Source organism: Sus scrofa, chromosome 13 (assembly GCF_054392235.1).
Source record: "Sus scrofa isolate SSC_HxYL_T2T_F1_AM1 chromosome 13, Sscrofa_HxYL_maternal_Yorkshire_Landrace_v2.0, whole genome shotgun sequence".
Taxonomy (NCBI): domain Eukaryota; kingdom Metazoa; phylum Chordata; class Mammalia; order Artiodactyla; family Suidae; genus Sus; species Sus scrofa.
Genome location: NC_139395.1, coordinates 955619 through 971767, shown reverse-complemented (window position 1 = coordinate 971767; position 16149 = coordinate 955619).

The following is a 16149-nucleotide window of genomic DNA, read 5'->3' as shown; positions in this document are numbered from 1 at the left end:
AATACAACAGAATAGAATAAAACAGAACAGAACAGAGTAGAACAAAATAGAATAGAATAGAATAGAGTAGAATAGAATAGAACAGAATAGAACAGAACAGAATGGAATAGAACAGAACAGAATAGAATAGAATAGAATAGAATAGAACAGAATAGAATAGAACAGAATAGAATAGAATAGAACAGAACAGAACCGAATAGAATGGACTAGAATAGAATAGAAGAGAACAGAATAGAATAGAATAGAATAGAACAGAATAGAATAGAATAGTAAAGAACAGAATAGAACAGAATATAATAGTTTAGAATAGAATAGAATAGAATAGAATAGAACAGAATAGAATTGAATAGATTAGAACAGAATAGAATAGCATAGAATACAACAGAATAGAATAGAATGGAACAGAATAGAATATAATAGAATAGAATAGAACAGAACAGAATAGAATAGAATAGAATAGAACAGAAGAGAATAGAATAGAACAGAACAGAATAGAACAGAATAGAATAGAATAGAATAGAATAGAATAGAATAGAATAGAATAGAATAGAATAGAATAGAATGGAATAGAACAGAACAGAAAAGAACAGAACAGAAAAGAATACAACAATATAGAATAGAATGGAACAGAATAGAATAGAATAGAATAGAATAGAATAGAATAGAATAGAATAGAATAGAACAGAATAGAACAGAATAGAATAGAATAGAACAGAATAGAATAGAATAGAACAGAACAGAACAGAATAGAACAGAACAGAACAGAAAAGAACAGAATAGAATAGTATAGAACAGAATAGAACAGAACAGAATAGAATAGAATAGAAGAGAATAGAACAGAATAGAATAGAACAGAATAGAACAGAACAGAATAGAATAAAATGGACTAGAATAGAATAGAACAGAATAGAATAGAACAGAATAGTATAGAACAGAATAGAATAGAACAGAATAGAATAAAATGGACTAGAATAGAATAGAACAGAACAGAATAGAACAGAACAGAATAGAATAGAATAGAATAGAATAGAATAGAATGGAACAGAACAGAATAGAACAGAATAGAATAGAATAGAATAGAATAGAACAGAACAGAATAGAATAGAATAGAACAGAACAGAATAGAATAGAATATAACAGAATAGAATAGAATAGAATAGAATAGAATAGAATAGAAAAGAACAGAATAGAACAGAATAGAGTAGAATATAATAGAACAGAACAGAACAGAATAGAACAAAACAGAACAGAATAGAATAGAAGAGAATAGAACAGAATAGAACAGAATATAATAGAATAGAATAGAAGAGAATAGAATAGAATAGAACAAAACAGAACAGAATAGAATAGAAGAGAATAAAATAGAATAGAACAGAATCGAATAGAGCAGAATAGAATAGAATAGAATAGAACAGAATAGAGCAGAGTAGAATAGAACAAAAGAGAATAGAATAGAATAGAATAGAATAGAATAGAATAGAATAGAATAGAATGGAATAGAACAAAACAGAACAGAACAGAACAGAAGAGAATAGACAAAAGAGAATAGAATAGAACAGAACAGAACAGAACAGAATGCAATACATGAGAATAAAATAGAATGGAATAGAACAGAATAGAATAGAACAGAACAAAACAGAACAGAATAGAATAGAACATAATTGGATAGAACAGAACAGAATAGAATAGAATAGAACAGAACAAAATAGAATGGAACAGAATAGAGTAGAATAGAACAGAACAGAACAGAACAGAACAGAATAGAATAGAATAGAACAGAAAGGAATACAACAGATCAGAATAGAATAGAATAGAACAGAACAGAAGAGAATGGAACAGAATAGAATAGAACAGAACAGAATAGAATAGAATAGAACAGAAGAGAATAGAATAGAAAAGAACAGAATAGAACAGAATGGAATAGTTTAGAATAGAATAGAATAGAAGAGAACAGAATAGAATAGACTAGAACTGCACAGAACAGAATAGAATCGAATAGAATCGAATAGAGTCGAATAGAGTCGAATAGAATAGAATACAATAGAATAGTGTCGAATTGAATAGAATCGAATAGAATCGAATAGAATAAAACAGAAGAAAAGAACAGAATAGAATAGAATAGAATAGAACAGAATAGAACAGAATATAATAGAATAGAATAGAAGAGAATAGAATAGAATAGAACAAAACAGAACAGAATAGAATAGAATAGAATAAATAGAATAGAACAGAATAGAATAGAACAGAATAGAATAGAATAGAATAGAACAGAATAGAGTAGAGTAGAATAGAACAAAATAGAATAGAATAGAATAGAATGGAATAGAACAGAACAGAACAGAACAGAACAGAAGAGAATAGAACAAAATAGAATAGAACAGAACAGAACAGAACAGAACAGAATGCAATAGATGATAATAAAATAGAATGCAATAGAACAGAACAGAATAGAATAGAATAGAATAGAACAGAACAGAATAGAACAGAACAGAATAGAATAGAATAGAACAGAACAGAACCGAATGGAATGGACTAGAATAGAATAGAAGAGAACAGAATAGAATAGAATAGAATAGAATAGAACAGAATAGAATAGAATAGTAAAGAACAGAATAGAACAGAATATAATAGTTTAGAATAGAATAGAATAGAATAGAATAGAATAGAATAGAATAGAACAGAATAGAATAGAATAGATTAGAACAGAATAGAATAGCATAGAATACAACAGAATAGAATAGAATGGAACAGAATAGAATATAATAGAAGAGAATAGAACAGAACAGAATAGGATAGAATAGAATAGAACCGAAGAGAATAGAATAGAACAGAACAGAATAGAACAGAATAGAATAGAATAGAATAGAATGGAATAGAACAGAACAGATCAGAATAGAATAGAATAGAATAGAAACGAACAGAGTAGAATAGATTAGAAAAGAAAAGAATAGAATAGAACAGAATAGAATAGAATAGGACAGAAAAGAATAGAATAGAATAGGATAGAACACAAAAGAACATAATAGAATACTATAGAATAGAATAGAATACAACAGAATAGAATGAAACAGAACAGAACAGAGTAGAACAAAATAGAATAGACTAGAATAGAGTAGAATAGAATAGAACAGAATAGAACAGAACAGAATGGAATAGGACAGAACAGAATAGAATAGAATAGAATAGAATAGAATAGAACAGAATAGAATAGAACAGAATAGAATAGAATAGAATAGAACAGAATAGATCAGAGTAGAATAGAACAGAATAGAATAGAATAGAATAGAATGGAATAGAACAGAACAGAAAAGAACAGAACAGAAGAGAATACAACAATATAGAATAGAATGGAATAGAACAGAATAGAATAGAATAGAATAGAATAGAATAGAATAGAATAGAATAGAATAGAATAGAATAGAATAGAACAGAATAGAACAGAATAGAATAAAATGGACTAGAATAGAATAGAACAGAATAGAATAGAACAGAATAGTATAAAACAGAATAGATTAGAACAGAATAGAATAGCATAGAATACAACAGAATAGAATAGAATGGAACAGAATAGAATATAATAGAAGAGAATAGAACAGAACAGAATAGAATAGAATAGAATAGAACCGAAGAGAATAGAATAGAACAGAACAGAATAGAACAGAATAGAATAGAATAGAATAGAATGGAATAGAACAGAACAGATCAGAATAGAATAGAATAGAATAGAAACGAACAGAGTAGAATAGATTAGAAAAGAAAAGAATAGAATAGAACAGAATAGAATAGAATAGGACAGAAAAGAATAGAATAGAATAGGATAGAACACAAAAGAACATAATAGAATAGTATAGAATAGAATAGAATACAACAGAATAGAATAAAACAGAACAGAACAGAGTAGAACAAAATAGAATAGAATAGAATAGAGTAGAATAGTATAGAACAGAATAGAACAGAACAGAATGGAATAGAACAGAACAGAATAGAATAGAATAGAATAGAATAGAATAGAACAGAATAGAATAGAACAGAATAGAATAGAATAGAATAGAACAGAATAGATCAGAGTAGAATAGAACAGAATAGAATAGAATAGAATAGAATGGAATAGAACAGAACAGAAAATAACAGAACAGAAGAGAATACAACACTATAGAATAGAATGGAATAGAACAGAATAGAATAGAATAGAATAGAATAGAATAGAATAGAATAGAATAGAATAGAACAGAATAGAACAGAATAGAATAAAATGGACTAGAATAGAATAGAACAGAATAGAATAGAACAGAATAGTATAAAACAGAATAGAATAGAACAGAATAGAATAAAATGGACTAGAATAGAATAGAACAGAACAGAATAGAACAGAACAGAATAGAATAGAATAGAATAGAATAGAATAGAATAGAATAGAATAGAAGAGAACAGAATAGAATAGAATAGAATAGAACAGAATAGAGTAGAATAGAATAGATCAGAACAGAACAGAATAGAACAAAACAGAACAGAATAGAATAGAGGAGAATAGAACAGAATAGAACAGAATATAATAGAATAGAAGAGAAGAGAATAGAATAGAATAGAATAGAATAGAAACGAACAGAATAGAACAAAAGAGAATAGAATAGAATAGAATAGATTAGAATAGAACAGAACAGAACAGAAGAGAACAGAACAGAACAGAACAGAACAGAACAGAATAGAATAGAATAAAACAGAATAGAACAGAACAGAATACAACAGAATAGAATAGAATAGAACACAATAGAATAGAACAGAATAGAATAGAACAGAATAGAATAGAATGGAATAGAATAGAATAGAATAGAATAGAATAGAATAGAATAGAATAGACTAGAACAGAACAGAATAGAGTAGAATAGAACAGAACAGAATAGAATAGAATAGAACAGAACAGAATAGAATAGAATAGAACAGAATAAAACAGAATAGAATAGAATAGAAAGAATAGAATAGAGAGAACAGAACAGAATAGAATAGAATAAATAGAACAGAACAGAATAGAACAGAAGGGAACAGAACAGAATAGAATAGAACAGAAAAGAATAGGATAGAACAGAACATAATAGAATAGAATAGAACAGAACAAAATAGAATGGATCAGAATATAATAGATTAGAACAGAACAGAATAGAATAGTTTAGAATAGAATAGAATAGAACAGACCAGAAAAGAATAGAACAGAATAGAATAGAATAGAACAGAATAGAATAGAACAGTGTAGAATAAAACAGAATAGAATAGAATAGAACAGAATAGAACAGAATAGAATAGAACAGAATAGAATTGAATAGAATAGAATAAAACAGAACAGAATAGAATTGACTAGAATAGAATAGAACAGAATAGAATAGAACAGAAGAGAATAGAATAGAATAGAATAGAAAAGAACAGAATAGAACAGAATAGAATAACATAGAATACAACAGAATAGAATAGAATTGAACAGAATTGAATATAATAGAATAGAATAGAACAGAACGGAATAGAATAGAATAGAATAGAATAGAACAGAACAGAATAGAATAGAATAGAATAGAATACAACAGAATAGAACACAACAGAAGAGAATAGAATAGAAAAGAATAGAACAGAATAGAATAGAATAGAGCAGAATAGAATAGAATAGAATAGAATAGAATAGAATAGAATAGAATAGAATATAACAGAACAGAATAGAATAGAATAGAATAGAATAGAATAGAATAGAATAGAAACGAACAGAGTAGAATAGATTAGAAAAGAATAGAATAAAATAGAACAGAATAGAATTGAAAGAATAGAATAGAATAGAACAGAATAGAATAGAATAGGACAGAAAAAATTAGAATAGGATAGAACAGAAAAGAACATAATAGAATAGAATAGAATAGAATAGAATAGAGTAGAATACAACAGAATAGAATAGAACAGAACAGAACAGAGTAGAACAGAATAGAAGAGTCTAGAATAGAGTAGAATAGAATAGAACAGAATAGAACAGAACAGAATGGAATAGAACAGAACAGAATAGAATCGAATAGAATTGAATAGAATAAAACAGAACAACAGAACAGAATAGAATAGAAGAGAATAGAACAGAATAGAACAGAATATAATAGAATAGAATAGAAGAGAATAGAATAGAATAGAACAAAACAGAACAGAATAGAATAGAAGAGAATAAAATAGAATAGAACAGAATCGAATAGAACAGAATAGAATAGAATAGAATAGAACAGAATAGAGCAGAGTAGAATAGAACAAAATAGAATAGAATAGAATAGAATAGAATAGAATGGAATAGAACAAAACAGAACAGAACAGAACAGAAGAGAATAGAACAAAAGAGAATAGATTAGAACAGAACAGAACAGAACAGAACAGAATGCAATACATGAGAATAAAATAGAATGGAATAGAACAGAATAGAATAGAACAGAACAAAACAGAACAGAATAGAATAGAACATAATAGGATAGAACAGAACAGAATAGAATAGAATAGAACAGAACAAAATAGAATGGAACAGAATAGAATAGAATAGAACAGAACAGAACAGAACAGAACAGAATAGAATAGAATAGAACAGAAAGGAATACAACAGATCAGAATAGAATAGAATAGAACAGAACAGAAGAGAATGGAACAGAATAGAATAGAACAGAACAGAATAGAATAGAACAGAATAGAATAGAATAGAATAGAATAGAAAAGAACAGAATAGAACAGAATAGAATAGTTTAGAATAGAATAGAATAGAACAGAACAGAATAGAATAGACTAGAACTGCACAGAACAGAATAGAATCGAATAGAATCGAATAGAGTCGAATAGAGTCGAATAGAATAGAATACAATAGAATAGTGTCGAATTGAATAGAATCGAATAGAATCGAATAGAATAAAACCGAACAACAGAACAGAATAGAATAGAATAGAATAGAACAGAATAGAACAGAATATAATAGAATAGAAGAGAATAGAATAGAATAGAACAAAACAGAACAGAATAGAATAGAATAGAATAAAATAGAATAGAACAGAATAGAATAGAACAGAATAGAATAGAATAGAATAGAACAGAATAGAGCAGAGTAGAACAGAACAAAATAGAATAGAATAGAATAGAATGGAATAGAACAGAACAGAACAGAAGAGAATAGAACAAAATAGAATAGAACAGAACAGAACAGAACAGAAAAGAACAGAATGCAATAGATGAGAATAAAATAGAATGCAATAAAACAGAACAGAATAGAATAGAATACAATAGAACAGAACAGAATAGAACAGAACAGAATAGAATAGAATATAACAGAACAGAACCGAATAGAATGGACTAGAATAGATAGAAGAGAACAGAATAGAATAGAATAGAATAGAACAGAATAGAATAGAATAGAATATTAAAGAACAGAATAGAACAGAATATAATAGTTTAGAATAGAATAGAATAGAATAGAATAGAACAGAATAGAATAGAATAGATTAGAACAGAATAGAATAGCATAGAATACAACAGAATAGAATAGAATGGAACAGAATAGAATAGAATAGAATAGAACAGAACAGAATAGAATAGAATAGAACACAACAGAATAGAATAGAACAGAACAGAACAGAGTAGAACAGAATTGAAGAGTCTAGAATAGTGTAGAATAGAATAGAACAGAATAGAACAGAACAGAAAGGAATAGAACAGAACAGAATAGAATCGAATAGAATTGAATAGAATAAAACAGAACAACAGAACAGAAGAGAATAGAACAAAAGAGAATAGATTAGAACAGAACAGAACAGAACAGAACAGAATGCAATACATGAGAATAAAATAGAATGGAATAGAACAGAATAGAATAGAACAGAACAAAACAGAACAGAATAGAATAGAACATAATAGGATAGAACAGAACAGAATATTATAGAATAGAACAGAACAAAATAGAATGGAACAGAATAGAATAGAATAGAACAGAACAGAACAGAACAGAACAGAATAGAATAGAATAGAATACAACAGAAAGGAATACAACAGATCAGAATAGAATAGAATAGAACAGAACAGAAGAGAATGGAACAGAATAGAATAGAACAGAACAGAATAGAATAGAATAGAACAGAATAGAATAGAATAGAATAGAAAAGAACAGAATAGAACAGAATAGAATAGTTTAGAATAGAATAGAATAGAACAGAACAGAATAGAATAGACTAGAACTGCACAGAACAGAATAGAATCGAATAGAATCGAATAGAGTCGAATAGAGTCGAATAGAATAGAATACAATAGAATAGTGTCGAATTGAATAGAATCGAATAGAATCGAATAGAATCGAATAGAATAAAACAGAACAACAGAACAGAATAGAATAGAATAGAATAGAACAGAATAGAACAGAATATAATAGAATAGAATAGAAGAGAATAGAATAGAATAGAACAAAACAGAACAGAATAGAATAGAATAGAATAAAATAGAATAGAACAGAATCGAATAGAACAGAATAGAATAGAATAGAATAGAACAGAATACAGCAGAGTAGAATAGAACAAAATAGAATAGAATAGAATAGAATGGAATAGAACAGAACAGAACAGAAGAGAATAGAACAAAATAGAATAGAACAGAACAGAACAGAACAGAACAGAACAGAATGCAATACATGAGAATAAAATAGAATGCAATAAAACAGAACAGAATAGAATAGAATACAATAGAACAGAACAGAATAGAACAGAATAGAATAGAATAGAACAGAACAGAACCGAATAGAATGGACTAGAATAGAATAGAAGAGAACAGAATAGAATAGAATAGAATAGAACAGAATAGAATGGAATAGAATAGTAAAGAACAGAATAGAACAGAATATAATAGTTTAGAATAGAATAGAATAGAATAGAATAGAACAGAATAGAATAGAATAGATTAGAACAGAATAGAATAGGATAGAATACAACAGAATAGAATAGAATGGAACAGAATAGAATATAATAGAATAGAATAGAACAGAACAGAATAGAATAGAATAGAATAGAATAGAACACAACAGAATAGAATAGAATAGAATAGAATAGAACAGAACAGAATAGAATAGAACAGAACAGAACAGAGTAGAACAGAATAGAAGAGTCTAGAATAGAGTAGAATAGAATAGAACAGAATAGAACAGAACAGAATGGAATAGAACAGAACAGAATAGAATCGAATAGAATTGAATAGAATAAAACAGAACAACAAAACAGAATAGAATAGAAGAGAATAGAACAGAATAGAACAGAATATAATAGAATAGAATAGAAGAGAATACAATAGAATAAAACAAAACAGAACAGAATAGAATAGAAGAGAATAAAATAGAATAGAACAGAATCGAATAGAACAGAATAGAATAGAATAGAATAGAACAGAATAGAGCAGAGTAGAATAGAACAAAATAGAATAGAATAGAATAGAATAGAATAGAATAGAATAGAATAGAATAGAATAGAATAGAATAGAATAGAATAGAATGGAATAGAACAAAACAGAACAGAACAGAACAGAAGAGAATAGAACAAAAGAGAATAGATTAGAACAGAACAGAACAGAACAGAACAGAATGCAATACATGAGAATAAAATAGAATGGAATAGAACAGAATAGAATAGAACAGAACAAAACAGAACAGAATAGAATAGAACATAATAGGATAGAACAGAACAGAATATTATAGAATAGAACAGAACAAAATAGAATGGAACAGAATAGAATAGAATAGAACAGAACAGAACAGAACAGAACAGAATAGAATAGAATAGAACAGAAAGGAATACAACAGATCAGAATAGAATAGAATAGAACAGAACAGAAGAGAATGGAACAGAATAGAATAGAACAGAACAGAATAGAATAGAATAGAACAGAATAGAATAGAATAGAATAGAAAAGAACAGAATAGAATAGTTTAGAATAGAATAGAATAGAACAGAACAGAATAGAATAGAACTGCACAGAACAGAAGAGAATCGAATAGAATCGAATAGAGTCGAATAGAGTCGAATAGAATAGAATAAAATAGAATAGTGTCGAATTGAATAGAATCGAATAGAATCGAATAGAATAAAACAGAACAACAGAACAGAATAGAATAGAATAGAAAAAACAGAATAGAACAGAATATAATAGAATAGAATAGAAGAGAATAGAAGAGAATAGAACAAAACAGAACAGAATAGAATAGAATAGAATAAAATAGAATAGAACAGAATAGAATAGAACAGAATAGAATAGAATAGAATAGAACAGAATAGAGCAAAGTAGAACAGAACAAAATAGAATATAATAGAATAGAATGGAATAGAACAGATCAGAACAGAACAGAACAGAAGAGAATAGAACAAAATAGATTAGAACAGAACAGAACAGAACAGAATGCAATAGATGAGAATAAAATAGACTGCAATAAAACAGAACAGAATAGAATAGAATACAATAGAACAGAACAGAATAGAACAGAACAGAATAGAATAGAATAGAACAGAACAGAACCGAATAGAATGGACTAGAATAGAATAGAAGAGAACAGAATAGAATAGAATAGAATAGAACAGAATAGAATAGAATAGAATAGTAAAGAACAGAATAGAACAGAATATAATAGTTTAGAATAGAATAGAATAGAATAGAATAGAATAGAATAGAACAGAATAGAATAGAATAGATTAGAACAGAATAGAATAGCATAGAATACAACAGAATAGAATAGAATGGAACAGAATAGAATATAATAGAATAGAATAGAACAGAACAGAATAGAATAGAATAGAATAGAACAGAACAGAATAGAATAGAATAGAATAGAACACAACAGAATAGAACAGAAGAGAATAGAATAGAATAGAACAGAATAGAATAGAATAGAATACAATAGAATAGAAGAATAGAACAGAACAGAACAGAATAGAATAGAATAGAATAGAAATGAACAGAGTAGAATAGGTTAGAAAAGAATAGAATAGAATAGAACAGAATAGAATAGAATAGGACAGAAAAGAATAGAATAGAATAGGATAGAACACAAAAGAACATAATAGAATAGTATAGAATAGAATAGAATACAACAGAATAGAATAAAACAGAACAGAACAGAGTAGAACAGAATAGAAGAGACTAGAATAGAGTAGAATAGAATAGAACAGAATAGAACAGAACAGAATGGAATAGAACAGAATAGAATTGAATAGAATAGAATAGAATAGAATAGAATAGATCAGAACAGAATAGAATAGAACAGAACAGAATAGAATAGAATAGATTAGAACAGAATAGAATAGGATAGAATACAACAGAATAGAATAGAATGGAACAGAATAGAATATAATAGAATAGAATAGAACAGAACAGAATAGAATAGAATAGAATAGAATAGAACACAACAGAATAGAATAGAATAGAATAGAATAGAACAGAACAGAATAGAATAGAACAGAACAGAACAGAGTAGAACAGAATAGAAGAGTCTAGAATAGAGTAGAATAGAATAGAACAGAATAGAACAGAACAGAATGGAATAGAACAGAACAGAATAGAATCGAATAGAATTGAATAGAATAAAACAGAACAACAAAACAGAATAGAATAGAAGAGAATAGAACAGAATAGAACAGAATATAATAGAATAGAATAGAAGAGAATACAATAGAATAAAACAAAACAGAACAGAATAGAATAGAAGAGAATAAAATAGAATAGAACAGAATCGAATAGAACAGAATAGAATAGAATAGAATAGAACAGAATAGAGCAGAGTAGAATAGAACAAAATAGAATAGAATAGAATAGAATAGAATAGAATAGAATAGAATAGAATAGAATAGAATAGAATAGAATAGAATAGAATGGAATAGAACAAAACAGAACAGAACAGAACAGAAGAGAATAGAACAAAAGAGAATAGATTAGAACAGAACAGAACAGAACAGAACAGAATGCAATACATGAGAATAAAATAGAATGGAATAGAACAGAATAGAATAGAACAGAACAAAACAGAACAGAATAGAATAGAACATAATAGGATAGAACAGAACAGAATATTATAGAATAGAACAGAACAAAATAGAATGGAACAGAATAGAATAGAATAGAACAGAACAGAACAGAACAGAACAGAATAGAATAGAATAGAACAGAAAGGAATACAACAGATCAGAATAGAATAGAATAGAACAGAACAGAAGAGAATGGAACAGAATAGAATAGAACAGAACAGAATAGAATAGAATAGAACAGAATAGAATAGAATAGAATAGAAAAGAACAGAATAGAATAGTTTAGAATAGAATAGAATAGAACAGAACAGAATAGAATAGAACTGCACAGAACAGAAGAGAATCGAATAGAATCGAATAGAGTCGAATAGAGTCGAATAGAATAGAATAAAATAGAATAGTGTCGAATTGAATAGAATCGAATAGAATCGAATAGAATAAAACAGAACAACAGAACAGAATAGAATAGAATAGAAAAAACAGAATAGAACAGAATATAATAGAATAGAATAGAAGAGAATAGAAGAGAATAGAACAAAACAGAACAGAATAGAATAGAATAGAATAAAATAGAATAGAACAGAATAGAATAGAACAGAATAGAATAGAATAGAATAGAACAGAATAGAGCAAAGTAGAACAGAACAAAATAGAATATAATAGAATAGAATGGAATAGAACAGATCAGAACAGAACAGAACAGAAGAGAATAGAACAAAATAGATTAGAACAGAACAGAACAGAACAGAATGCAATAGATGAGAATAAAATAGACTGCAATAAAACAGAACAGAATAGAATAGAATACAATAGAACAGAACAGAATAGAACAGAACAGAATAGAATAGAATAGAACAGAACAGAACCGAATAGAATGGACTAGAATAGAATAGAAGAGAACAGAATAGAATAGAATAGAATAGAACAGAATAGAATAGAATAGAATAGTAAAGAACAGAATAGAACAGAATATAATAGTTTAGAATAGAATAGAATAGAATAGAATAGAATAGAATAGAACAGAATAGAATAGAATAGATTAGAACAGAATAGAATAGCATAGAATACAACAGAATAGAATAGAATGGAACAGAATAGAATATAATAGAATAGAATAGAACAGAACAGAATAGAATAGAATAGAATAGAACAGAACAGAATAGAATAGAATAGAATAGAACACAACAGAATAGAACAGAAGAGAATAGAATAGAATAGAACAGAATAGAATAGAATAGAATACAATAGAATAGAAGAATAGAACAGAACAGAACAGAATAGAATAGAATAGAATAGAAATGAACAGAGTAGAATAGGTTAGAAAAGAATAGAATAGAATAGAACAGAATAGAATAGAATAGGACAGAAAAGAATAGAATAGAATAGGATAGAACACAAAAGAACATAATAGAATAGTATAGAATAGAATAGAATACAACAGAATAGAATAAAACAGAACAGAACAGAGTAGAACAGAATAGAAGAGACTAGAATAGAGTAGAATAGAATAGAACAGAATAGAACAGAACAGAATGGAATAGAACAGAACAGAATAGAATAGAAAAGAATAGAATAGAATAGAATAGAATAGAATAGAACAGAATAGAATAGAATAGAACAGATCAGAATAGAATAGAACAGAATAGAATAGAACAGAACAGAATAGAATAGAATAGAATAGAATAGAACAGAATAGAACAGAATAGAATAGAATAGAATAGAACAGAATAGAATAGATTAGAACAGAACAGAATAGAATAGAATAGAATAGAACAGAATAGAACAGAATAGAATAGAACAGAACCGAATAGAATAGAAGAGAACTGAATAGAATAGAATAGAACAGAATAGAATAGAATAGAATAGAATAGAATAGAATAGAATAGAACAGAATAGAATAGAATAGAATAGAACAGAACAGAATAGAATAGAATAGAATAGATCAGAATAGAATAGAATAGAGTAGAACAGAACAGAACAGAATAGAATCGAATAGAATCGAATAGAGTCGAATTGAGTCGAATAGAATAGAATACAATAGAATAGTGTCGAATCGAATAGAATCGAGTAGAATTGAATAGAATAAAACAGAACAACAGAACAGAATAGAATAGAAGAAAATAGAACAGAATATAATAGAATAGAATAGAAGAGAATAGAATAGAATAGAACAAAACAGAACAGAATAGAATAGAAGAGAATAAAATAGAATAGAACAGAATCGAATAGAACAGAATAGAATAGAATAGAATAGAAGAGAATAGAGCAGAGTAGAATAGAACAAAATAGAATAGAATAGAATAGAAGAGAAGAGAAGAGAATAGAATAGAATGGAATAGAACAAAACAGAACAGAACAGAACAGAAGAGAATAGAACAAAAGAGAATAGAATAGAACAGAACAGAACAGAATGCAATACATGAGAATAAAATAGAATGGAATAGAACAGAATAGAATAGAACAGAACAAAACAGAACAGAATAGAATAGAACATAATAGGATAGAACAGAACAGAATAGAATAGAATAGAACAGAACAAAATAGAATGGAACAGAATAGAATAGAATAGAACAGAACAGAACAGAACAGAACAGAATAGAATAGAATAGAACAGAAAGGAATACAACAGATCAGAATAGAATAGAATAGAACAGAACAGAAGAGAATGGAACAGAATAGAATAGAACAGAACAGAATAGAATAGAACAGAATAGAATAGAATAGAATAGAATAGAAAAGAACAGAATAGAACAGAATAGAATAGTTTAGAATAGAATAGAATAGAACAGAACAGAATAGAATAGACTAGAACTGCACAGAACAGAATAGAATCGAATAGAATCGAATAGAGTCGAATAGAGTCGAATAGAATAGAATACAATATAATAGTGTCGAATTGAATAGAATCGAATAGAATCGAATAGAATAAAACAGAACAACAGAACAGAATAGAATAGAATAGAAAAAACAGAATAGAACAGAATATAATAGAATAGAATAGAAGAGAATAGAAGAGAATAGAACAAAACAGAACAGAATAGAATAGAATAGAATAAAATAGAATAGAACAGAATAGAATAGAACAGAATAGAATAGAATAGAATAGAACAGAATAGAGCAAAGTAGAACAGAACAAAATAGAAGAGAATAGAATAGAATGGAATAGAACAGAACAGAACAGAACAGAACAGAAGAGAATAGAACAAAATAGAATAGAACAGAACAGAACAGAACAGAATGCAATAGATGAGAATAAAATAGAATGCAATAAAACAGAACAGAACAGAATAGAATACAATAGAACAGAACAGAATAGAACAGAACAGAATAGAATAGAATAGAACAGAACAGAACCGAATAGAATGGACTAGAATAGAATAGAAGAGAACAGAATAGAGTAGAATAGAATAGAACAGAATAGAATAGAATAGAATAGTAAAGAACAGAATAGAACAGAATATAATAGTTTAGAATAGAATAGAATAGAATAGAATAGAACAGAATAGAATAGAATAGATTAGAACAGAATAGAATAGCATAGAATACAACAGAATAGAATAGAATGGAACAGAATAGAATATAATAGAATAGAATAGAACAGAACAGAATAGAATAGAATAGAATAGAACAGAACAGAATAGAATAGAATAGAATAGAACACAACAGAATAGAACAGAAGAGAATAGAATAGAATAGAATAGAATAGAATAGAATAGAATAGAATAGAATAGAATAGAATAGAACAGAATAGAATAGAATAGAATACAATAGAATAGAAGAATAGAACAGAACAGAACAGAATAGAGTAGAATAGAATAGAAACGAACAGAGTAGAATAGGTTAGAAAAGAATAGAATAGAATAGAACAGAATAGAATAGAATAGGACAGAAAAGAATAGAATAGAATAGGATAGAACACAAAAGAACATAATAGAATAGTATAGAATAGAATAGAATACAACAGAATAGAATAAAACAGAACAGAACAGAGTAGAACAGAATAGAAGAGACTAGAATAGAGTAGAATAGAATAGAACAGAATAGAACAGAACAGAATGGAATAGAACAGAACAGAATAGAATAGAAAAGAATAGAATAGAATAGAATAGAA